This window comes from Pelodiscus sinensis, chromosome 5 (genome assembly GCF_052426305.1).
Source record: "Pelodiscus sinensis isolate ZL-2025 chromosome 5, ASM5242630v1, whole genome shotgun sequence".
Taxonomy (NCBI): domain Eukaryota; kingdom Metazoa; phylum Chordata; order Testudines; family Trionychidae; genus Pelodiscus; species Pelodiscus sinensis.
In genome coordinates, this window is record NC_143056.1 from 82,084,415 (window position 1) to 82,109,605 (window position 25,191).

Sequence of the window (25,191 nt, forward strand, 5' to 3'; positions counted from 1 at the left end):
TCTCTTTCCTGGTTAGAAGAGCAGAAGGTCAGTAGAAGACTCTCATTTTGTTAGGCAAGAGACTGTAAGGATAACCTCTGTATTTTATCTTCTTGCATCACCCTGTTCCCAGGTGTGTAACAGAAAGGTCTAATGGCCTGATCCAGTACCCTCTGAAGTCAGTAGGTTTCTTTCAGTGGATTGAGCCCTAATATTTTGGGGGTTGTGCCATTTACTCTTCTCGGTAGCCCCCTACAGGTCTAGTCATGAAGTGGCATTGGTAATAATCTCAAAGAAGCTTGGTTCCACGTCACCAGTCTCTCTCTACAAGTGTGGAAATGACAGAATTTGTTTCCTTTATAATTACTTGCTGTCATTCTTTACTTGAGACGTGCTCAGATTTTGTGGAGATGAGGGCTATAAAAGTACCTATGTAAATAAGCAGATGCAACAGAGTAATGGGGGAGAGTGCCAACCCATCCAGGTTAACAGTTGAAGGATAGTATTCTAGGAAGCAACTTGCCTTGGACCATTCCAGCCAGAAGAGGCGAGTGAGATAAGAAAGGAGAGACGAGGGAGTGGGCAATAAGCAAAAGAAAATGGTGGGGGAGGAGGGCAAAAGCCATCTATGAAAACCACCTAAGATTGGCAACATTTAATTGCATTTAATTTTTTACATTTATCTAAAAGGTGATTGGGGGAAGGCTTATTAGGATTCTGTGTCCCTAGAGTCCTGCTTTGAAAGAACACTACACACCATGATAGCTTGCGTGTCTAATTAGAAGTTTTTCCTCTCTTGATCACCTAAAGTCAAATTCATTTACTCTGCTTGAAACAAGGATTTAATTTTTTTCTTTTTTTGGCTTCAAAAGATGTCTCTCAGACTTGGTGCAAAACCACAGCCTGCTAATCAGGAGAGGGCCCATTACCAAACCTGTTTTATGAATATTCACATCAGAGGGCAGCACCAACCTCATTAGTAAGGGTGTTGCAATTATTATTAAACTGTTGGAGCCCATTATGATTCACAGTGCTCTAATGATGACTGATACCCACTGAGGGCAGCTGAGAAGAATACTGGAAAATAATGACCTGGCTTTTTCTACATAAGGCTACAGAGCTTTTAATGCTTACGGCTTATATCGTTTGTGTCTTTTTCATCCATTGGGCAATAGTAGCCTTAATATCCCTGATTCTTCTGCAGAAATGGTTTGAAGAGGAACATCAGAGCAATTAGGGATCCCAAGTACATTACATTTAGGTGATGCTGCAAAGTCTCTAGTGCCATTAATTTTTTCACATATAGGGGTTCCATTAATTAGTTTTTTCTTGTCAATTACACTACAAGCTTATAACTGTATCAAGTCCCTCCTGTCCTTCCCTGTAAGATGAAAAAGACACTGTTATTGTTAAACCTGAGTTTGATCATTCTAGGAATAGCACTGCTCTAGTTTATGGGTCTGTCAGCATTCTCCCTTTCCCTTACTTTCCTGCTCTGATGATAAACTGCACTTGAAGCTAAATGTTAGTACAAATAATAACCCAACATCTTTCTGTACTGAGATTCTCTCTCTGCTCAGAAACAACATTGGCTTGCTTTAATTTACTTAAAATAATGTCTGAATTAGCATGTTTACTATGGGGTTGTGGGGGGGGGGGTGTTTGTTTGTTTTTGCATTTATAAGAATCAAGAGAATGTATATAGCCATCAGTGCATCTCCTGGGCAGAGGCAGAGAGAGTTTTGCCATGACAAGCTTTAAATATGGATGACACAATTATATCAAACAAAAGGAATTCATGTGATACTTTTAGCCTTCAAGGTGATTGTAGGACATGTGCAAGGCACAGAAGCTAGGGGAGATCTCAACAGATTTTTGGGGGTAATCACAAAAATTTAATTTTTTTTTCTTTTAGTGACTCACATCGTGGTGACTTTCCTTCAACTAAGAAGGGCTAGATTAGACTCCCTTGGGAATCTGTTAGCACTTAGCACAGCCTCATGAGGCACAGCATGCGGTCTCTGCATCTCTTTCAGATTAGGTCTGGGACCTGGCTTTTCTTGTGTGGCAGTGCAGGCTAAGTACATCAGTTTTAATGTTGTTTTAATTGACATTTCTTGCTACGATGTTCTTTTTATAAACTTGCAAGAGGCTGTTTCTGCAACTGATGAAGCTGATCATAAATTATTCTGTGATGCTTTAAAAGAGAGGCATCATGGGAAACTCTCTGTAAATTTCAAGCACGATAAATATGTGCCAACGAAGAGTACCTCTTTTGTGGGTCTTGCTCCAAATTGGCTTCCCCGCTAACTTTAGTGAGAAATCTTGCTAACTCGAGAGCTTTCCGTTCTCTGGCTACCGTCTTGGGAAATGTACCCTAGTTGTTTGAAGCATAATTGTTACAGATGATCACAGCAAAAGTAACATTGGTCTTTATAAGTTAGAAAAGGAGAGCATTCAACCAGCCAACCAGAGTGTTAATTAAATCTAGTGAGGGAAGTGAAAGTGTAAAGGGGTCTTGTAATAAGTGGGGCTGAGTACACCTATTTTGATTAATGATATTGCCAAATGGATTAATTAGGAGACCAGCTCAGACACTACCTAGAGAGACCTGCTGAGCTGACAAGGATTTTAATGCTTCATCAAGGGAAAACTGAAATAGGTTTCTTTATAAAGACTGGGAGATTTCTCCTTTCCAGTGACTTGGTAGAAATATTAAGCTGTGAAGCAGATGGCCTTTGGCAGTAAGAATCTCTAATTAGGCTATTTACACAGCATATATTGACGCCAGAACATTTCTTATCTTGGATCTGTGGGGATATATACCCACAAGCAAACTTTCCAAGATCTGTGTTGAGATTGAAAGCTGTTAGATTAGGGTGAAGCCAACTCCTCAAACTCAATAATATCCCCCATTTCCCAGGTTCTGTCACTGACAGTACTCTTTCTCCCTGAAATAATACTCGTTTTCAGATTAAACCACCTCACACCTAGGGTTAGTGAACCCCGTATGGGAGGCAGACTTTGGACAAACCATCGTTGACTGGCACCACCTCATACATGCTAAATGTCATTTATTACTGGCAGTTATCAGACTGCCTCAGTGGAGCTGCTGTCCATTTCATTAAAAACCTTAATCAAGAAACAAGCTGCAACTTGGAAACAGCTGCAGAAATGTCACAGGAAATCTAGGTTTCTGACTTTTTACTTTCATTTTTGTAGTTTTCATTCTATTAAGCCTTTCACTCCCCTGACCTCCAGCATGAGGCTCCCTCAAAATAGTGAAGAGAGTTCATCAGCGCTTGCTTTGTAAACACTAGTTCCCGTCTCTCTCTGTTTACTAGATAGGGAATTTCCCTTACACTGGACTAAGGGCTATTTTTTGTTTTTAACATCTTGATATCAAACAAATGTAAACTGATCTCACAAGACCCCTAGATTGGCTCTTTCTGCTCTCTGTTACCCCTACAGGACTTCCTATTGATAACATTGAGTACAGTGCAACCTCAATGATACAAATGCCAGAGTTCCAGAATAACCAGACCACTGGACACAAAGTGAAACTGGAAGTGACCAATCAGGCAGCAGCAGAGACATCTCCCTTTCCCCCCCCCCCCCCCAAAAAAAATAAATATTGTTATTGTACTGTGCCTGTATTGTATCTTAAAGGTAGGCACACCTGTGCTGGCTGTCCTATCCTATGTGTGCTACTTAGAGCAAGACACAGGGCCTGAGCAGGAGCAGTGCTGGGGGTCTTCATCACTTTCACCTTTCCCCCTCTCTCCCTGGTTGGGGGGACACTGTGTTTACCCCTGGCCAGGAAGAGAAGGTGCTATTTTTCCATACCTCCCCTGGGTGGTAGAGGGGGAAACCCCCTCCTGCCAGGAGCAGGACAAGCATGCAAACTCATGTCCTGCTGGGGCTGAGTAGCTCAGCTACTACTGAAGCCTGACCTGGAGCATCAGCTGCTGAATCCGGAGCTGGAACTGTGCTTTGTTCAGGATTCCAGACATTTCAGAGTTATGGACAATCTCTAGTCCCAAGGTGCTTGTAACTCTGACGTTCTGCTATATATACACCAAGGCAGTGTCTCAGGGGTGTCACCTTCATTTATGCATACCAGACCCGGTATTCTCGATTACTTACTAATGCCCGGTTCCTTATAATTTTGCTAGCCCTCCCATAATAATATAGTATGAGATATATGGGATCAGACCATAGGTCCATGTAGCTCAGTGTCCTAAACTTCATTCACATTTACATAGTGCTTTACAGGAAAACAAAAGCTTCTCTTCTAATATATATGGGCTTGGATTTTCAAAGGAACCTAAGGGAGCTAGGAGCCCAACCCACATTGAGTTTCAATGGATTTTGGCACCTAATCTGTGAAGAGTTCTTCAAAAATCCCAGCTCTAGTGACCTCTGCCTCCCCAGGAAGTGGGGAGGAGGAGTGAAGGGCAGAGGAATTCCTTTCTGAGTCCTCTGTGCCACCCCATTGAAGCTTAAATGGTCCCAAAAGTATCCACCTCATTTTGTCTTGCAAGTGATAGACCCTGCAATGGGGTTTAAAAACCCTATACAGAGCACAGGCAGGAGAGAGTAGAAAGAAGCATGCAGTTATGTGGACAGCGAATAAGAAGCTTCAAATGTTTAGGTGTGACAGCTGATAGAAAGCTCACTTGGAAGGATCAAATTGAAAGTATTAGAGATAAGTGTAAAGACAGAGTCAATGTACTTTAAAAGTATTTTTGGAACTTCTGGAGTGAGGATAAGAAGCCAGTTGTAATGCTATACAGAACACTAATAAGACCAGTTACTGAGGTGCCAGGCTTTCACTTGTGCATTGAAAATGAATTTGAAGAAGGCTGACTCAATCCAAGCTCAGGTGTTACAAATTGTATGTGGCACCTACATTACCATGTTGCCATGTTAACTGTAAATAGCTGTGGGTAAACATGCCACTGCTTTTAAGAATGAAGCTTTTAGACTTAACCTCTTGGGCTAAAGTCACTGGAAACACTAAGCTAATATAAAATGAATGCTGCGAATTAAGTGGTTGACACATGGAGCGAAACTCAGAATGCCTCCTATAAGTAGGGTTGAAGCATGGACAAAGGATCTTGTTGAAGAGAGAGACCTAAAAGGTCAATCTTTAGATTTGAGCCAATGCGTTATAACTCGAAAATTGTACCTTCTGAGGTAGAGATGTAGGGAAATTGAAAGAGGAAAAGGAGTGTTAAAGGTGTAAGATTTAGTAAATCAGTGTTTCTGATAAGTGAAGGTAGTACTGTACTACCAACTGTATACTCCAAAAGTGTACAAATAAGAAGAGTGGCGAAAACATTCTGCATTCCTTCACCTGGAATCAAGAAAGCTATAAGACTATCAATTTTTATAGCCGTTTTGATGGCTGAACAGGCAGAAATAATGCTGACATAAACAGGGCTATGGATGTGTGCCCAGTTGCAACAGCCATACTGTCTGATTTCTTATCAGGACCAATAGCGATCAGAAAAGGCAAGTCAGATTCTTTCCTATATTATTGCTAACAATAAAATTGACACCGTTGGGTGTTATAGTAATAGCATGGATCCTAGTATGCATAGATGTAGCAGGCAAAGTGGCAAAACATGCTGTCAAACATGACCAATTTGATTTAGAGATCCCTTTCAGGAAACTGGAGTTTAAAAATCTAATTAAAAATGAGTTGTTAGAGCAGTAGAGGTAGTTATGGGCAAAAGAACTAAAAGGGAAAAGATTCCAAGATACAAGCTCAAATGTCAAAAATGCTAATATACTCCAGGGCCCAGGGAGCAAGAGTGAAGTGGCTCTACTTAGAATTTTAAGTAGCCATTGAGCCTTACATAATAATGTGTTTCTAATAAAAGTTGGATTATGTGGGATGTACAAGGTCTAGGAAATAGTTGATCATCTATGGGAGATCCAAGTGTGCACCATCAAAATTGGGTTTTTATATGAAAGACTTAGTCTTAAATTATCAACATTTTTACTGCAACTCCTAATAAGAGCATCGAGAAAATGGGGCTCTCTGAACAAAACTGCAGTGCAATTCTTAAAGAATACTGGGAAATGTGAAAGACTTTAATTTTTTAATTATCCATGGTGGGGGGTCATTGTCTGCTTGTCTGTCATAGATTCAGCTAGTAAGCCGTCTTTGCCATAAAATACAAAGAAGAAGAGAGCCAGAAGAGTGTGGGATAACAGAGGGTCAACAGCCCCATGTCAGGCCACCTGGAGGGAATGGAGAGGGAGGTAAAGAAGGACTGCAAGCCCAGGAGCTTAAAGGCTGATTCGTTTTCTGTTAAGTTGATAGACTGAAGTAATGTGTTGAATGAAAAATTGGGACACTAAAAAGGGGATTGTACAGAGAGCAGCTGACATACGCATAAAACCAGCACTAGTTGGGTATGCTGGTGCACAACAACCATATGCAGATTTTAGTATCCCATGTTTATATGCAACACGATGATAAAAAGCCTCCCTCTTAAGCAGATGGAGTTAAACCACTTACGCAGGAAACATGTCTGCTGTAACAGCCTTATTTACATCCCTTCAGTATCCTTGACTATCAGTCCTTCCCCAACTACTCCTGCTTGTCCAGCCACTTCTTTATGCTAGGCAGTGGAGGATGACTCATGCACTGCTAGACAAAAAGAAGAGCCTTTAACTGGCATGAGCATTGTTATACAGCAATAATGCTATTTTTGAATTATAATGGGCATATATTTTACATATCCAGCCATGCTTTTGTTTAACTGTCCCCTTTTGATAGTATTCTGCAGAGTCACTCATCAAAAGAGTTTTAAATCTGATTAACTCCACTCCATTTTGTTATGCAAGTTTTATGCCAGCATTGCTTCCCTGATATTTAAGTGGCCTATTTTTTTTTTTCAGAGGCACTGAAAGTATCTGCAGTTCCCACTGGCATCAGTGGGATTTTTGAGTGATAAGCACTTCTGAAAATTAGGTCACTGACATTTAGGTGACTGAATGTAAATTTAGGAGTCCCTCCTAAGGCACCCAGTTTTAAAAATCATGGCCTAATTCTACTGACAATGACACAAAGAAATTGCTACTCATCTGAAGAGGTGGCTACCTGGTCAGGAGTTTTTGCTGTGGCTGCCTTACAGCCAAAGGGCATTTCTGACCCTCTCCTTTCAAACTGTCCAATTATGTCAAATCTGGATTCTCAGGTCATTTGTGCCTAACATAATCAGTCTGTATTTCCTGCTTGTAACTCTCAGCCTGTATATCCTGTTCCTAGAGGTACACAAAGTGAATCTTGTTAACATTGCTGATGTGTTTGAGATTCACAACTAGCAGGCTATAGAAGTGAGCATCATTATTTTAATGTGTTTTGATGATGAAACCATATAAACATCCCTTTGAACTTTGTTGATTCAGGATGGTATTTGTGGTGGTGGTTTATGCTTACAGTCTCTTCAAGTATCTTATCAATGGAAAAGTATTTTCTCAAGGTATTGGCTTTTTGATGTTGCTTTGGTTGATACATGGTGGGGATTTTGCACATGCAACATCAGCGTAGCCATTTGAAAATCTACCTTTCTGTCATGTTCTTTTTGATAAACCCCTTTATTAATCATTGTCTTGGGGAACAGGATGCATTCCCACATTATAATTATCCTGTCTTAGTTCAGACTTCAGCAGAAAATGAAATGAGTACTTTTCAGTCATCTTGAAGCAGTCCTCCTGCTTCCAACCCACACTCTAATTTCAGATGTCAGGATTCCTCTGTGAAGCTCAAGTCCTGTTTTCAAAGAATAGGAGGGAATCATATAATGAATTAGGAATAAGCTCATAATATCAATGTTTTATATTTAAATGCATAGGTGATTGTGCAGTTTTAGCAGTTGTCTGTGTGTGTATGTATGCGTAATGACCTCCATGTACACACATGGGTTGTCAGCAAAGTTTGACTTCTTTACACCAAAGCATTGTTCTCTATTGAAGATCAACTCCTTTAGCTGGTATCAGGAGTAGGCTATTTTATCCTCCCTCAGTGAACAGCAGTTAAAGGGGGTCATGACTCACATTTTGCTTCCGTGTTACATGTACCCAACATATGTATGATCCATGTATATGTGTGTGCACACATTTTAGCAGACGTGAGTACTCTCTTTAAAATTACATACACGTTTCCATTTGAACATCCTGTTCTCAATCATTCATATCTCAAACTTTATGATGCTCAAACTATGCTTTTGTGAGGACATTTTTAAAGAGAGCCGTTCTTGGGAGTTGGCTCCATCTAGCCTGACTGAGTACAAGGAGCTCCAATCCTCTGGAGACTCCCAGACACTGGTCAGACGTCGCAAATGGCTTAGGTCTTCTGATAAACAACCAGCTCCCTCAGCTTTGTCTTAGTCTTCTTATTAAGAATTCACAATTACAACTTTGAGACCTGAAATCTTCCAGGGTTGAGATCTACCTAAAGGTGAATATTTTTAAGAAGTTCCATCAAAACTGCTCAGGCACTTTGGGATACCAAGGGAGTGAATGAAATGCTTAGAAAATGCCTGTGACTTTTTTAAAGCTGTGGTTCCAAAAAGTTAGAAACATGAAATTTGTCATGGAGAGAAGCCTTGCTGAGAAGCCTTTTTTGGAGGGGGAGGGGGCATTTTCCATTTTAAAAACTCAGGAACCTTTTCTTACCCTACGCAGCCTCTTGTATAATAAGTTGGGTTCCTAAGGACTGCAGGAGAGGGATTTTTGATTGCTGGCTTTGTAGAGTGTTGAGATTTCTGAGGGAATCAAGCTTAATAGTTCTTTGTTTAAGAAATTTCTTATTTTTTAGTTTCAACCATCTCAGGAAATTCTATGTACATAATAAATAATAAAGATTAAGAGATTGTTGTGTATGCATGGTTGCATTCTCAAAAGTCAGGGAATATTGTTAAGGCTCTTTGCACAATTTTGATTCCTCCCTTTTGTGTATGTGTCATAGTACATTCATTACATGATCAGATACTGTTCCTCAAATAGAAATACATTTTTGTTCAATCTTAAATGTCATGTCTAGCATCTTCTACTTTTTTGTTCTTGAACACATACACTGCTTTTATTATCATCATGGTATGGGATGTTTCTAGATGTTTTATACAATTTCCTTTTTCTCAATTTCCTTTTCCCCCACTAGAGTCAGTGCATCTCAGTGCAGACACAAGGATTTGGGCTATAGCTAGCAGCCATGCGTAAGTCAGAGTTTAAGGTGCCCAGCACCTGCTGTATGAGGCTCTTGAATCTGGGAGCTGTACTAGTGAAGAGTGAAGGCCTTAACGGAGACCGTGTAGTCTTTTTAAGTATCTATAGGTATCTAGCTTTGAAGACTGTCTCAGGAAGGGGCCATTTAATTTTGCATCGTGGTGGTGTTTGAATCTACTAAGAGACCTACACTGTGTATGTAGTAGCTTAACTCTTCCATACATTCAGCATAGTATAAATTCTGATTTTGAGCTCATGTATTTTGTTTGCAGAGGTGGTAAAATATGCAGCTATTTATGGTTACTTAGGAGACTGGATTCTAAAATCAAATACAACCCCAAATTCATATTCAGTTCATATTTTAAAAATATAATATTAATCATTTTGTAAAGTGACAGTTCAATTTCCTTTTGGTAACTTTAATTGGAGATCAGGAAAACCTGTGATATATGCTAATGGGAGGTGGCAGTTTGTAACTGAGTAGCTGGCATATACTAATAAGATGGGTTGCACTGTGTGAGGAATCAAGCTGCTGAGGAACACAGGCTGTATGATCTTGAGGAAGTGAATCTAAGCATACACTCAGGTACAAGGCTCACTCTCCTTTATTAGCAGAGCTTTATTAGTCTGCTCTGTATTAAACCTGCTAAGTCATTGAACTACCAGTTGTGTGGAGTGTCTCAAATTAGAATATGGGTGCTTTAAAAGGACTAAGCAGTACATATTTATGTAAGTAAATGGTCTATTTTTATTTATGGAGCCCTTCAGCCTAGCCACATTGCATATAGCCATGTCCTGTATAGCTACAAAGTTTGATGTTAAAAAGGGATTCGCTAGACTTTTGGGCATGTATCTGTTTTCCTTTATCAAAGCACTTTATGGATGACTTAGCCAGGTGCAGTGGGGCTGGTGGGATGCCCCTAGAGGGAGACTGATATGAGGCCAAAGGTGCTAAACATTTTCATGGCTGAAGGCAACATGCAGATGTAGATCTACATCTACTATATATTTGAGAAAGATTTGTCTGTCTGTCTATAAGAACTAGGACCACCAAATTTGGTATACAGTTTCCTCGGATCCTAACTTAAAGCAATGTAAGGATTTGGTTGTGCCAGGAAAATGGGATGTGCCTGGAATGAAATTGCTTCTCATAAAGTCATACAGAAATAGACACAGTCACCAGGCAGATGAAAGGGACTGTGTGGAAGAATTCCACCCCAATCCGGGACTCCCTCAGCCCCGAGCTTTCCACCCCCCCTCCAAGCACCCTTTCGGAAGGAGTGTGTGGGAGGGTAAAGCCTTCTCCCCAGATTTGTATGGGAATGTTTCTGGCTGTTCCCCTGTATCAGGGAACAAGGGGAAAATGTACAATTTGCTGCATTACTCATTTTGGCTTGAGGGAGTGCAGGGGGCAGATGAGCTGTGCACTTTGCTCTCACTCTCTGACAGGGAGAGGAAGGAGAAGAGTAAGCAGCCCTGGTACAAATTGCGGGGGGTGGTGCTGGCCCCTGTATCCACCCCCCTACACACACAGACAGACTCTTGCCCTGAGCCTCTCTTTAAGGACCCAAGCAACACTTGTTAAAATGCTAGTTTCTCAATAAGAGCAATTACTGCAGGAGCAAAGGAGTCATAAGGAATAGTCATATTTATTGTGCATGAGACCTTACAGGGAAAGAAGTTTAATAGCAGCTTTGTTCTCAGTATCTTGAAATTCCAGTGTTTCAGTCTGGTATAATGGACTGTCTTAGTAACCATTGTTAACAGTGTGCCTGCTAATACAATATGATATGAGGAGGTGACAATTAGCATACCATCCAAGAATAAGCTTATTTTACATAAATGGGAATAAAACACAATAACTTTAAATATTATTAGAAGGTCACGCATTACATTTGGCCTTACTTGAAACAGATACAGGCAAGCCTAATAAGACATTCAAAAGGGACATAGACCAGAAAGGGTAGGATGGGGAAAGCTGATGGCCTAAAGAAATATCCTGAAAAAATTGTATATCTATCCTGCACCTTCCTGGGTCTTTTTGAAAAACTGTGTGTTATATCTGAAAACCTTTCCCAGGCCTGAACAGCTCTATGTAATCTTGAAAACTAGTCTTGCCAACAGAAGTTGTTCTTGTAAAAGAAATTTTCACCCACCTTGTCTCTCTGTTATATCAAATAAATGTGGTGGTGTGGTTTGGAAAGATTGCATATCTAGAAATGCTGGTTTTCACTGAACCTGTGATACAGTGGAACACAGTGCCAGAGAGGAAACAGCCTAATGTGCTTATTCTAAAGTGTTGAAAATAAAGATAATATGGTCTGTGTGCTGACACACAAAGTGACTAGAATGGTGATGAAGGTTCACACCTTTTACTCCCGTCTGTCAGGAGAATAAGCCAGGAAAGAGCTACAGAGGTAGGGGAATCATCTCTGATGACCAGTGAAGTGAGTCAGATTAGCTCTCTCTGTCAGCACCTTGTGGTCTAGTGGTAGACACTAGAAACACAGACAGCCTCTGAGGATGTCTTATAGTTTATTTTAACCAAATTAGTAACTACAAGATTTTATCCTCTCTAATCTGGCTGTTGGCAAGACCTGGACTAAATAAAGACCTAAAAATAAATAGGCATTGCCCTCTCAAGCCTTCGCCCAGGAAAGAAAAGAAGAGAGCTTTATAGCAAGGGCTGTGCATCCCCTTTCCCATCTCTCATATGATCTTGCAGAACTATCACCATCACACACATTTTTCTAGTGGTGTCTTGTAAGTCTGGGCACCAACAGTAATTTAAATACCTGCATGCAAGGGGAACATTTTCCCCTCATGTTATGCCCTACCTAATTTCCATAGGCCATTTTCCACGCCCATCCTGAAAGTTCCTTGATTACTTTGTATGCCTTCCCATGCAGTTTGCTTGGCTAACAGTCTTTATTAAAGTAAACAGAAACCTCCAGCTGCTCACAGAATTCAGTCACAACCAACTTCAAACAAGTCTTATAAAAATTGCAAAGGTATGGTTGTATTGTGCCCTTGGGAATGCTTGGGCATGGTAGCAAACTCTCCTTACCTAAGAATGGACTCTTAGGCTCTGTGAATCTGGACACTTAAGCTACATCTAAACTCTCTGGTATCCTGGAAAAGCAATGCCATGTCCAAGGAACATGTCCACTTTTCCAAAAAAATTTTTAAAAAAGCAGATGCACATTTTCACCATCCTTGTAAACCTTGTTCTACAAGGCATAAGGGATGTGTGGAAAGTGCAGGTTTTTCTGAAATTTGGTGCTGTGAAAACACACCACATTTCAGAAAAGCCTCTTTTGAATTTTTTTTAAAAAATATGCAATTTGCGTACTGCAAACTGCATATCTTTTTCCAGTTTAACTCTGCAGTCTAGACATAACCTTAGAAGGGTTGATGGGATGGATCAGCAAGAGGGAGCTGGTGAAATGAGAACGTAAGGCACCCCTTTATCCTGTTAGTTCTTCCTGCAGAGAGAGATTTTCCTCAACATGGAGGTCTGCCCAATTTATGATGGTGTGGGGTAGAGTTTTGCTTTGGACCCAAGGGGTGCACAAGATTTCTTTTCATAATGCATCAAACTGCACTGCTACTTTTTTGGGTCCAAATAATGTATGGCAAAGAGACATTAAGAGACAGGTAAGCTGGACTGAAAATACACTTTGTTAAAATTTCAAAATCAGTAGTGAGAGAGACTGTTGTTCTTCCAGATGACAGGAACTACAGAAAAGAAGGCTCTTGCACCAATAGTGGTAGCATTGTGAGAAGTGCCAGATGAGCAGAAGAGGGGAACAGAGCAAAACATGGAAGGTCCAAGAGGAGGATTAGTTGAGTTCTTGAAGACCTTTAAAACCAAGGAGGATCATGATGAGTTGGGTCCTGAATTAATATAAAGCTCTTTGGGATGGAGGGCTTTTAAAGACTTTTGAGCACAAGTAATATGAGGCCAGAAGTTGTGTTGTTAGTATTCTCATCCCCAGCATGCCCAAAAGGATCCTAAATAAAAGTATTCACACTGCCTTAGAGATGGTAAATGTTTATTTCTTGAAGTACTAATCTTCATTCCCTCCTAGACATCATGTTACATGTTAAGAGAATACTGAACACTGAAATGTACTGTCTATAACCAATGCAGAGCACCTAATAGGGAGTATAGTGATGGAAAGAGGCAAGGAAACCAGCAATCTTTCTGTTTCATATAGATAGTCAGATTTATTGGACTGAGAAACTTAAAGTATTTGACTACAAGAAAATTCCAGCCTTGCTCAGCAGTCTGAATTTTGGAAAGATAAGCATTTTCATCATTTACTGAAAATGCATCTGAATATTAAGTTGTCTGTTTCTGTTTGTTTTTATCACTCCTCTAGCAGCATCCACCTTGCAACAAAGGTGAACTCATTTGTGACACTGGAAGAGTAGGAGAACCCCTGTGTCAGAGGCCATAACCCAGCTGTCATCCAGCTGTATCATGATCACTAACAAGAGCTTGGACCTTTAATATTTACTCAGAGCATTTAATTTTTAAACATTTTTTTCAATATAGTGTAACAGTGCTAAAATAACTGCAATAGAATTGCAAGGAGTCCAAACTATGTTCTTTGTTTCAATGAGATGGCTGCCCGCAGCAGAAGACTAAAATCAAAGTTTGTAGGAGATTTCACATGTAACTGAAGTTTTGTCTTATGTTTTACAATTATGAAACAATTTTTTTCATTTACTTGTTGCACTTTCAGACCCCTTGGCAAAGGCTTTCTTTGCTAATTGGATTTTAGTTGTTTGAGGGTTTTTTGGAAGAGGTGGGTTTCTTTTTTTATTTTTTTAAATGTTATAAATGTTTCATAGTATTTTAGAAGACTGAAAATAAAACTTCTCCTTCCCTATTTTGTTTGACTCATGGAAAAGTGTGTGTGTGTTGATAGTATGGCAACAGGTGCCCTGTATCCTTTTTCATTTACTTCCCTTTTCATGTAATTTGCGATTTTTTTTAATAATGTAGCTCTCTACTGAAGCCATATCAATACATTTTATACAACTCAAACTAATAGTATATAACTCCAAGATACCATCTCTGTTAATCTTGGACTCATTTATTTTGCTGTAACATTCTTCTGTGTATTTTTCAAGTTATGATTTAAGAAAAGCTCCAAATATCAAATAAAGCCCAGACACAGCAAACTTAAATAATAGGTTTATAATTTTATCCCATATCATGACACCCAGTTCTGATTATATTTGTTGTGAAACAACTGAGGAGCTGTGGAACAATTCTCCTTTGTACTGTGCTGACACATGCAAGCCTGTTGGTTCTACATTAGTATTGTCACATGTTTCTACCCTGTTGCAAGGTTGGAGGAAGAATTAATCTTGTTTCTGGTAAGGAGAGTCATATGTAATGGGGAAAGGGAGACACAAGTGAAGTCTTGAGGCAAGAGTGTCAAATTATTTAATAAAAGAAACAACTTTTTGGAAATGCAGATTTGCATTAGAGGCTGCCCCTCACTGATCTTTGATTTTTTTATTTATTTATTTTTACAAATTTGCCTTCTGACTTTTTCAGTCTTTATAAATCACATTTTCAATCTTTTCTCTACAACATCTGACTTTTTATTTAACTGAAAGAAGAGATTTTCATTTTATTACATGACTCCAGAAGCTGGGGCTTTAAAATACATCAAATATTGAAAGACTTGTGGCAAAATCACTTGTTGGTGACACTGCAATGAGTAGAAGATTAAGTTGCTTCAGCTTGTACACATGATAAATTCACAAGACAATGCTAGTTTTTCAAATGATATTTGTTGTTCTGAGTTTTCTGGGGATGGAGGGGAATGGAGAAAGAAGCAGTTTTCTGTGCTACCATTTTATTTATCAATAATTACAACCCTGAGTTCTGTCAAACTAAATGGCAAATTCATTACTAATTTCAAAGTTCAAAGTGTTCTGTAGTCTTCCACTTATTCCTCTCACTCATAAATAACATTTTTTTAGTGTACCTTTTCATGGTTCTTTCCAGCACTATCAAGTTGTCCTTGATAGGCATGAAAATCCATCTCACTAAAGGAACTGTGATTCAAGAGGTCAGTGTATTGTCTGTCTCTACAAACAAGGCCCATAAAATACTGCTTAGCACAGGGATCTCTTTGCAATATGAAAAGTTTATATATATCTGGTAAGTGCCTGGATGTCATACCTGAAGGAGATGAAAGTAACGAAAATAAATGCACTGGATTATTGAACTTTTGACAGAATGTTAAGGAAAAGGGAGAAAACTACAAAGAGAGCAGTTGCTTCTGCTTTATGAGGCAGTTCCCCACAACGATTTTTTTGTAACTTTTGTAAATTTACTTGTGGTAATTTCACTGTCTAGCTTGATAACAGTGCAGGAAAAATATTTGAGGTTCATACTTTCTTTCCTGTTAATTTTTAATCCTAACAGGACCTGTGTGTATCCCAGCCACAGTTCTCACCAGGACTCCAAGTTTTTATTGAACAGGTCAGTGTGAAAGGGTAGAGCTTTGGGTGAGTTTAGTGCTTGTGGAAGGGTTTGTGTTAACAGTCTTCAAGACTGAAATCCCATTCTTCCAAAGACAGATGAAAGTACAGCAAAGGCAGGGCACGCTTCCTCTTATGAGCCACTTGTCAATGTGCCTCAAACTGAATCTGGAAAGAAAAGAGGAGACTAGATTCTCTGACTCCAGGCCTCATTCAGTTCTTGGCCTGTAGGGAATACGATCTTAGAAGGCTAGCTCTGGTGATAGCTTTTGTGATGCTGTCTCTAGGAGCTGGTCTGAGATCCTAAAATATTGCATGTAGGTCACAGAAAAGCTGTTTTATGGTAAGAACTTTCACTCACTGCTGATCAAGAGTGTTTGCAAGCTGGTAAACTAGCGGTGCTAAATTCCATGTCCCATTGCTAATTCCCTGAGTCTGTCGGTCCCCTGTGGTAAATTAGATACAGTATGCTGGCCCATTTTCTAAATCTACCTCAGCCTTTATTCAGTGCTCAGTAATATTTTTCAGTAATCCCTTTTGTAGAATCCAGCAAAGCTGTATGATGTCAGTCTTCTAACTCTCCTTCCTGTTTTCATCGCCCGTCCCCCCCCCCACACACACACACTTATCTTCTTAACCATCAAGCCAGTAAATTGGTGTAGTAGTTTACCAGCTCTATTTTCTCCTTGACATGTGCATGAACTCTCCCCAGCACTAATAAAAATTGTACCAGTAGCCCAGTACTGGGAGCAGAAAGACCATCAGTATATACAAGACCCATATGAATTTTTTGTTATGCTTGAGAGCACAGGACGGGCCATAGGGAATCTGATCATTAGTGCACAAAGACTGATATGCTGTCCCCAGCCAGGGTCAATACAAGATGTCTCTATTTATCTAGAGTTTTATATGAGGTCTATCACGATGCTCTCTAGAGGCATGGAAGTGTCATGTGTGTAGGGGTTGCCAGATACTTTCACAAAAAATACTAAACATGCTGGGAGGAAAATTGGTTGAGCAACAAACAAAAAAAACGGGACCAAATTTCTTGAGCCAAACACGCCCCCCCCCCCCCCACACACACACACAAAAGAGTCACTGCCCCTTTAAATCACCATGCTCCCACCCCCCCAGACGCAGCAGGTAGTGTTGCCAGATGGTTTCAACAAAAATACCGGACACACTTGACATTACATCACAATCTACATTACATCTTATTCAGAAAATACCGGACATTTCTATTTTCTCAATTTGTTTCCCAAACAGAAAGCTCAAATACTGGACTGTCCGGTTCAAAACCGAACACCTGGCAACCCTAACTGGAAGTGGAATATTACTCATGTGGTGTTCTGATGAATTGACTCACTATCCAGAGACCTTAGTAACCTGATTGCTGTAGGAAGTTCTCTATTCTGTCTACATGTGGGCAGCCACAATTTGCCTTTTAGATCCCTTACTAATTTCATATAAATAGGAAAGTGAAATTCTGCTCCCAATAATTTTCCTCCAGCAGGACCCTGTGCACTCCCTGGCACGTTGTCGCCATAAAAGTTGACATCAACCCTTAAATTCTTATAGCAATGTTAACATTTTCTGTTGCCTAGAATATCCTGGGTGCCATCCTTCCACTCTCTCACAAGAATACATAACTGTAATGATTGGTTTATACTTGGCTTTATGAGATGTAACTAGCCTTTAATTTGGATGTAGTTGGCTACCATGTGGAATAAGAAGGCTGTGTGATGCCCATTCCAGACTACAAATTTAACTCCACAATTGTCACTCTTTGCTGTTGGCAAATTTGCCCAGAATCATGAGGCTAAACCTCACCTGGTTCTTTACAGCCATCTGAAGAGACCAGATGGCATCCTATGAAAAAGGGTTTTGTTTCTTAGTATGATGTTTGTCTCTAATGCAGCAACCAAATCCAGCATTTTACCCTATTTCTTCACATGTTGAAGTCCTCATTTGTGTCAGACCTATTCTGTTTTATGATAATTATATCTGTTTACTGAAGTTATGATCAAAACATTAGTTGCTGCCAACACCAGCTCTGCATTTACATAAGATTTATTTTTCAAAAGGAACTTTCTGAGAATGAAGGACTCCGACTTTCGTACAGCTGTAAGATTAATCCTGCCTGAAAGCATAGCTGCTTATTTGGAAAGGAAATCTGCAGTTAGGAATCCTTTTGCTAGCAGTAAATAAATTCTATCATGCTTATATTTGCCCTTAAGGTTTAAGGCAAGTTACCCAGATTTTGTCCAGTCCGGAGCCATGTTCATACCTTGTCAGAAGCTTGAGAGCCACCTTTATTTCATGTACTTTGCCTGAATTGAAGCTAATTTTATTTTCCTTGTTTTTTTTAATAGAGACAAACAGATCACATAGAGCATGGGTTCTTAACCTTTTCCTTTCAGAGGCTCCCTATTGTGCTGTAAAAACTTCATGGCCCACCAGTGCCACAATAACTTTTTTTTTTTCTTCAATGTAAGAGCCCAGGCCAATGTTAGAGGATAGAAAGCAGGGCAGTTGCCTGTGGCTTCATGAAACAGGGCATCCAGGAAGCTACATTGCTCACACTTGCCCCACCTGCCCAGGGCCCTAGTGAGGCTAATGCCAGCCGTGCTTAGTGGCCCCTCATAAAATCTGCTAGCAGTCCTACAAAGCGGGGAGGGATAGCTCAGTGGTTTGAGCATTGGCCTGCTATACCCAGGGTTATGAGTTTAATCCTTGGGGGGAGGCATTTAGGGATCTTGGGCAAATATGTCAGGGATGGTACTTGGTCCTGTTGTGAGGGTAGGGACTGGGCTCAATGACTTCTCAAGGTCCCTTCCAGTTGTATGAGAGAGGTGTATTTTAGAATGTTCTCAAACCACTGACACAGACTACAAGTCCTGGCTTACAGTATTCTCTCTTATCAAATGGGGCTGCTCCATCATGTTGCATATTGGGACATGTAGTCTCCATAGGCTGAGCTTTGTATGTTTAAAAACAAAAGCAGCTGTGAAAGAGCCTGCAGACAGCTTTAAGATTTTGGCTGTGGATTGACTTGTATGAAGCCCTAAGAATTATGGGTGGAAGGGACAGTGGCAATCCTGTTCCTTGAGATCAAGCGTTCAGAGCAATGTGGGTTTTTACATAGTATGGTTATCCAAATCCCAGGGATTGAGTCCCATTTGGTAATACACAATATGGATTAAATTCACATTCAGTCCTTTAAACTGCCTCATGCAGTTGCCGTATAGTTTTGTGCTGCTGCAGCAACTACACTTAATAGTAAACCTAGAGCAGCTTTTCATGTGCCCTAGTGGATCTCTATGAATAGCATCACACATGGGTAAGACCCAACCACAACTGAGCTTCAAGGTATAGGCCAGGAAAGTATATTTAGCTGTTCCATTTATTGAAAGTCTTGAGTCTTCCAGGATATCTGGGGCATCGGGCCGGTAAACATGCTGATTGGGTGCCGAAGGATAAATTTGCGGTGCAGTGGCAGAGGAAGGGCTCTTTCCTGATGTACTGTTCCTTTTCTGAGGGAGAGACACAATGGATCTGTAAAATTGCAATATCCTTCTCACCAGGTTCTCAGTGTGATGTGGCAGCCGTCTGAAACATGAGGAAGCTTTCTGGTCTTTTTTTAGGCTGTGAAATTGCTGTTTAGTGAACAGAAAGGAGTTATAAGTCTTCCAAGAGCCTACTTTTCTTGTATTATTAAATAAAAAAGTCCCCTTTGATCATAAATCATAGGTGTTCTTGCATTTTATTTCAACTAAGCTAATTGAAATACCTGCTCACAGTTCAGAAATGCCTCCCTTTCACAGATTCATCTTAGTATAAACTAGACAGAGCACTACTCCTCTTTACTGACTGGCAACTACCTTCAGGGCCATAAAAGGTACTACTCTTTCTTCCATTAACCATGACAGTTTTCTAAATGAAATCAGGTGTGTCACTTCAAAGCACTGTGCATCTTTTCAATAACACTTACTGAGAAATGCAGATCCAGATGTCCAAAGTGGCCATCCACCAGTACTGCAGTACTCCACGTAGCTGGAGTGTTTAATGGGGTCAGTTCCTTTGTATCAGAAAAGTCTTAGAAAACTAATGACATTACCTAAATCCAGCTCAAAATGACTAAGCACAAGGGCAGGCAATAATTTTTTATGTGGGGGCCAGTCCAAGAATTTGGAAGTGGTCAAGGGCCACACTTTTTCATTATATTAATGGAGGAAGTACAGGGGTATGGGATGGAATTTGGGTGCAGAAGTGACCATTGGGCAAGGGATTGGCGTGTAACATCTGGATTGGCAGGCCGGATCCAGCCCATGGACCATAGTTTGCCCAGCCCTGACTAAGCATTATGTTCAAAAGCTTCAGTGGGTAGCCAAGTTAGTCTGTAACAGGAAAAACTTAAAAAAACAAGAAATAGTCTGATAGCAGTTTAAAGACTAACAAAACACATAGATGGTGGTATGAGCTTTCATGGGCACAGCCCACTTCTTCAGATGACCGGAGTGTTGGCTGTCCAGAACCAAAATAAATGAGGGAAGACGAGAAGGGGGGGGGCAGAAGGAGGCAGACATGAACTACTTCAAGACAGACCCAAAAGAGAAAATAACAGAATTCTACTTGTCATTACCTATAGTCCACAACTTAAACTCCTCCAACGGATTATCCACAATCTACAACTTATCTTGGAAAATGATCCCTCACTCTGAGGCCTTGGAGGGGAATTCTTTAAAGTGCTACCAGACTATTTGTTGTTTTTTAAATTTAAGCATGATGTGCCAATTTAGTCCTGAGGATGTTTGTCCAAAATGGTGAGTGTGGAAGAAGCATGGGCACAACTAGGAAACTTCCAAAGATCACAACAATTGCAGGCTGTGATCAAAATTATTCCTGCTGTTAGTTCAGTTTGGGGTGAGAAAACATGTAGGAATGGAATTCCAGAGCTGCCAGGGGACACGTCCAAGAGAGAATCAGCAGTTCATGAAGATTCAAGGGCTATAGCTGCATGCCCTTAATTTTGTTAGCAGAAGTAGTTTTGAAAACCTTTCAATCTTCTCAATTCCTCCTCCCCCTACCCACCCGCCTGTCACCTCCCTGCAGCTAGGAGCAGCAAGTCTGAATAGAGACTTATCCTATAGGATTGCTTAACAAAATGTATATCTTTTGTAATCAAATTACAAATGTAATTAATTCTGTTGAATTACTTTAATTGGAATGGAGATAGGCATGTGGGGAAAATACCTGCAGCTAATGAACCTAATTTTTTTTTTAGCATCTGGGTTTTGAAGTAATCTTTATACTTTGCTCTCTAGGGCCAAGTCTACACTGGGGAAGAGGGCATTGTAGAACTACGGTACGCAACTCCAGCTACGTGAATAGTATAGCTAGAATTGACGTACCTTCGTTTGACTTACTGCGACATTCCTATTGTGGGGGGTTGACTGGAGAAACTCTCCTGGTGACTCCCCCTACTCTTCTTGCTCCAGTGGAGTATCGAAGTTGACGAAAGCACAATCGGCAGTTGATTTAGTAGGTCGACCCCAGGGAAATTTATCCTTGCAGTGTAAGTGCAGACAAGGCCTAGATTGAAACTAATTTGTGTACAGTAATTCCTCATTTAACACTATAGATGTGTTTCTGAAAATGTTCGTGCTAAGCAAAAACGTGCTATGCAGGGTCAATTTTCCTATTAAAAATAATGGAAAAGGTGGGGGTTGCGTTTCAGGCGATGGTGGCAAAGTCAATTTTTTGTTGGTGCTGGGTCGTCAATGTCAACATTAGATATCTAGCAACACAAGTCGCCACGGTTTGTTAAAATACAAAGATAAACACATGAGTGAGCAGAGAAGCGCTGTGACCACGTGTATTCATCCGCTTATGAGTATTACCACTGTTTTCACCAACTTATACCGCTGCGTGAAGTAGTCGGCCACTTGATTATTTTCATGTTGTTTTGGGGATGGTCGTGTTATTCAAAAAACGTTCCCTAAAAAAAATCATGCTATTGCGAAAACATGTTAAGCAGGCACGTGTTAAACGAGTAATTACTGTATAGTTGATTCCTCATCTTGACTATAACAGAGTTTAAAGAGAAACTAGATAATTTCATGGAGGTTAGGTCCATAAAAGGCTTTTAGCCAGGGGATAGGAATGGTGTCCCTGGCCTCTGTTTGTCAGAGGCTGGAGAAGGATGGCAGGAGACAAATCGCTTGATCATTGTCTTCGGTCCACCCTCTCTGGGGCACCTAGTGCTGGCCACTGTCGGCCAGGCTACTGGGCTTGATGGACCTTTGGTCTGACCCAGTACAGCCGTTCTTATGTTCTTATCTCGCAGACTGTAGCTTTAATGTCTTTTAGCAGCAACCAAAACAGAAAAAGACTCTGTTGCCATCACATGTTGCTCTGTAGCTCTTCCTTACCTGAGTTTGGAGGTGTGACACAGAGGTCTCATGGCAGGGCATTCGTGTGTTCCTCCCTTGCTGCTGAGTCCTCAAACTCAAATGCCATTTGCAGTCCTATTTGCCCAAGTTCCTTCTCTACATACCTTGTATCTCATGTGTTTTCATCAGCTGGGTCTCTCCCCTTTCCACCTTACTGATTCCTTTGTTCTAGTTTCAAGAGAACTCCTTAGCTTGTAGTAGGTCTGGCTGGGGTCACAAAGCCTGTCAGTGTGTTTGCTTTGGCTTCTTACATAGATGTCACTGCACCTTGTCTTGGATGAAGTTTTACCTAATTGAAAGAAAAGGAATATATGTCCAGTTGGTGCAAACTGTAGTAGAAGACTCCTGGCCCCTGCTTCTGTAGTTTGCCAGCATAGCCTTTAACTCTGTTTTGCAATGTCTGGGTGTCTCTATTTCCCTTCTGTAAACTAGCTGAATGAATAATGCTGCATGGGTAAGTTTACCCGTTTCTCATTTGGGAAACATGGAGGTTGGTTTACTCCCATTTTTATACCCTCTACGCCACTGGCCACTCCCACCTCTTTAATTTTGTTCTTTCTTCTGACTCTATGTATTGGATGGGGAGTGGAATTAAAATGTAAAATGCAGAGTGCTTGAGCACTTGGATGTTACCCTGATAGGGGGCACATAAGTAATTAGATAGGGAAGCTGGAGTTTAAACTTAAATCATTGTACTCTTAAATGGATTTTTGCCATAACCCCGAAATCTACATTTTTTGTGGATTTGAGCCGGTTTTCTCCTACTGCTGCCTTTGTCACTCCTGTTCCTTGCTTTGTCTTCCTGCTTCTGTTGATCAGAGGAGAAGCTATAAGTGCTAAGTCCTTTGTAGGCTGAGTCCAAGGAGAGTGGAAAGAAACGTCACTAAGGGTATTTCTAGACTATATCCCTTTTTCAGTAAAGGGATGTAAATTAGGCACATCAATATTGCAAATGAAGCCAGGATTTGAATTTCCCACGCTTCATTTGCATAATGGCAGCTGCCGTTTTTTGTGTGAAACGGGGCTTTTTTGGAAAAAAACGGCAGTTTAGATGCCGCTCTTTTGAAAATAAAACCCTTTTTTGAAAGATCCTGTAAACCCGGGGGGGGGGGGGGGAAGGGAAGGTTCGAAAAAAGCAATAGCCACCATTATGCAAATGAAGCACGGGAAATTCAAATCCTGGCTTCATTTGCAATATCGACCTGCCTAATTTACATCCCTTTACCAAAAAAGGGATGTAGTCTAGCCGTACCCTAATAGAGCTATGTGACGGCGCGTTGGAGGTCCCCCGTCTCCTGCACCCCGAAATGGCACAAACAGACTCCACCAGCCAGTGGAATTGAGGGTGGTTTATTGCTCCTCCAGGAAACAGCATAGCACAGATGTAATCTGGTTACAGGAACTGGGGCTAAGAGGCCTCAGTGCTCCCCTTGAGATAGGGGAGTCCCAGCTCCCCTCCCCAGCTCCTTCTCCCCTGCTTTCCAGACAGGAACTCACTAACTCTCTTCCAGCCCTGCCCCCCAGCCAGGGCAGCATTCCACCTTCCTTTGTTCCTCTCCATGGGGGGTGTCTGACCACTGGTTTGCATAGTGACTCATCCTGTTTTGCTGGGTCGTGGTACCCACGGCAGCCAGTGGGGGTTACCCTAGAGCCAGCAGCATAGAAACCAGCCAGGTACCCCCACTACGTCACAAGCTAATGTCACATAACTGGACTCATGCAATTCAGGTCTTTAATACCACTTTATTCTATGTGGTATTGACTTATAAAATGATGCTAATGTATTAAAAAGCATCAGGAGTATACACTTAATATGCTCCTCTCCCTCTAAAGCAAAATGTGAGCCTCCCCAAAGGAAAGGAGGTTGTGCAAAAGAACCCTTCCAGCAGTGGGGCAAGGCTGTCATTCTTGATTCTAAATGTAGTGGGGAAAGGAGCTTTATTGACTGGGCTGGAGACTGGAGTCTCTTCAGACTGGCTCGGGTATCCCTTTGAAACTTATCTACCCAATGTCCTCTTTCCCCACCTCTAATTTTCCCCCTCTCTCCTACCCCCCACTCCCTCCTTTCCTTATTTATTCTTGGTTCTGGACTTCCAACACTCTGGACATCTGAAGAAGTGGTCTGTGCCCACAAAAGCTCATGATACCATCTACATGTTTTCTTAGTCTTTAAAGTGCTACTAGACTATTTGTTGTTTTTTAAGTTTTTCCTGTTACAGACTAACTCGGCTACCCCTCTGAAACTTCAGGTCCACAGTCCAGGTTCCTCTTCACCAGCTCTTCTTGCCAGTGTGCCTCAGACCTGACATGGAGAGAAAATAAAATAGCTGGCGCTCTTGTCCATTCAGGCTTTGGCCTCTCTGTTGAGACAGCTAAGAAAAGGGCAGTTATGAATTGTTGTCAGGATTCAGCTGTGCTGCAATACCACAATTGCTTCCTGTTGCTTTCCATGAATTTTAAGCCAAAAAGGACGATTGTAAGCTTCTGTATAACAGACTATAAGAACCAGGGATGTAAATGGTTAATCAGTAAGCCTCACCCTTAGCTGGCAATGCTTACCAGTTCCTCATAGGGGTTGGAGCAGCTCCCTGCCGTCCCAGGCACAAGCCTGCTCCAGACCCACGGAGCCCACTGCAAGCAGGGGCTGCTCCAGCAGGTGGGGCAACCTCGGTCCATTGCAAGCCTGCCCCCCTCCCTGCTAGTCTCAGGTTACATGCTGGCTCCCTGGGAGTGGGGCCGATGGGCTACCAGCCCTCTCCCGGGGAGCCTTCTACTACACATCCCGCAGCAGGACTGTCTCCCAGGGAGGCTTTGCTGTGGGCTCTGTGGTCTGTTTGTCCCTCCCCCAGATGTCTGACCCTTGTATCTGTGTAATGTGATCTTCAATGCCTAGACGGGCTGAACAGGGAAAACTAGTAGACCTCCTATAAAGCAGAATGTAAAGCTCCATGCTAACAGTGTCAAGAAGAATGATTGAGGATGGGAAAGAGGCTCTGTTTTGTTCCCC

General features: G+C 41.2%; 1 protein-coding gene across 10 annotated transcripts in view; it reads left to right on the top strand.

Annotated features, from left to right (window-relative positions):
- LOC102449934 (transmembrane protein 263-like) overlaps nt 1-25,191 on the top strand; it is a 404,675-nt gene that overhangs the window by 237,590 nt on the left and 141,894 nt on the right. For 3 of the 10 annotated variants that reach the window (XR_012903537.2, XR_012903536.2, XR_012903538.2), the window contains 2 exons: nt 15,677-15,733; nt 19,317-23,282. The exons of the other annotated variants lie outside the window; for them this stretch is intronic. The gene's annotated coding sequence lies outside the window, so the exon portion shown is untranslated. Of the gene's footprint in view, nt 1-15,676; nt 15,734-19,316; nt 23,283-25,191 lie in introns of those variants that run through there. 10 annotated transcript variants of the gene reach the window in all.